Raw genomic sequence first — 1,171 nt, forward strand, 5'->3', positions numbered from 1 at the left:
CTCCGTCTCCCCGTGCACGTTCTCCATGTGGGGAGGGGTCAGCCCTCCGTCTCCCCGTGCACGTTCTCCATGTGCACCTTGAGGTAGTCGTTCCTGGTGAACTTCTTGTGGCACTGCTGGCACTCTGCCATGGGCCGGTTGGGGTTGTGAGTGAGTTTGTGTCGACTCAGCATCTTCTTCAGGCTGAAGGACAGGTCGCACACCTGGAGGACACACAGGGGACACACAGAGGAGAGACAGAGGACACACAGAGGACACACAGGGGAAACACAAAGGACACACAGAGGACACACAGAGGACACACAGGGGACACACAGAGGAGAGACAGAGGACACACAGAGGACACACAGGGGAAACACAAAGGACACACAGAGGACACACAGAGGACACACAGAGGACACACAGAGGACACACAGAGGACACACAGAGGACACACAGGGGACACACAGAGGACACACAGAGGACACACAGGGGACACACAGGGGACACACAGAGGACACACAGAGGACACACAGGGGACACACAGGGGACACACAGAGGACACACAGGGGACACACAGAGGGCACACAGAGGACACACAGAGGACACACAGAGGACACACAGAGGGCACACAGAGGACACACAGAGGAGAGACAGAGGACACACAGAGGACACACAGAGGACACACAGAGGAGAGACAGAGGAGAGACAAAGGACACACAGAGGACACACAGAGGATACACAGAGGACACACAGAGGAGAGACAGAGGAAACACAGAGCACACACAGAGGAGAGACAGAGGAGAGACAAAGGACACACAGAGGACACACCGAGGACACACAGAGGACACACAGAGGACACACAGAGGAGAGACAAAGGACACACAGAGGACACACAGAGGAAACACAGAGGACACACAGAGGACACACAGAGGACACACAGAGGACACACAGAGGACACACAGAGGACACACAGAGGAGAGACAGAGGACATCGTTAGAATTAAACACGCATTAATGCACATGTGTCAAACTCAAGGCCCGGGGGCCAAATCAGGCCCGTGGTGGATTTCATTTCGGCCCGCAGGATCATTTCTAATTCCTATTAGATCTGGCCCTCCGGTATATTGCACGCACACCTTCACTCCATCCTGAGGGTCTCCTCAGCTCAGAGCCTGAGCCCAAACATTGAT

The sequence above is a fragment of the Notothenia coriiceps genome, unplaced genomic scaffold, assembly GCF_000735185.1.
Source record: "Notothenia coriiceps isolate Sejong01 unplaced genomic scaffold, NC01 NC01_scaffold00037250, whole genome shotgun sequence".
Taxonomy (NCBI): Eukaryota; Metazoa; Chordata; class Actinopteri; order Perciformes; family Nototheniidae; genus Notothenia; species Notothenia coriiceps.